Source organism: Capsella rubella, unplaced genomic scaffold (assembly GCF_000375325.1).
Source record: "Capsella rubella cultivar Monte Gargano unplaced genomic scaffold, Caprub1_0 scaffold_12, whole genome shotgun sequence".
NCBI classification, from domain to species: domain Eukaryota; kingdom Viridiplantae; phylum Streptophyta; class Magnoliopsida; order Brassicales; family Brassicaceae; genus Capsella; species Capsella rubella.
This window is the reverse complement of record NW_006238912.1, coordinates 81047-81364: the sequence shown is the minus strand read 5'-3', so window position 1 is coordinate 81364 and position 318 is coordinate 81047.

The window sequence follows — 318 nt, the reverse complement described above, 5'->3', positions numbered from 1 at the left end:
TGGCAAGGATACCTCGTGCCCTGAAACTCATGCTGCTGAAACAGCTTGTAATACTCTCCCAGGGCTAACCACTTCTCTGTCTTCTTCTTCTGCACTGACTTGCGAGCTGGGACAGGTGGATGCTCTTCAAGCTCATAATCACTATCATCATCCCGCAGCTCCATTGGTTTCTTACCCGAAGACTTAGCTCTGCTTCTTGCCTGAGAAGGACCAACACCAGACGCTCTCGCATGTGCAGCTTTCTTCTTCTCCATATAGACCTTGGACATAGACTGAGGAGATGCACGCTCGGTTGGTTTACAACCATACTTCTCACGC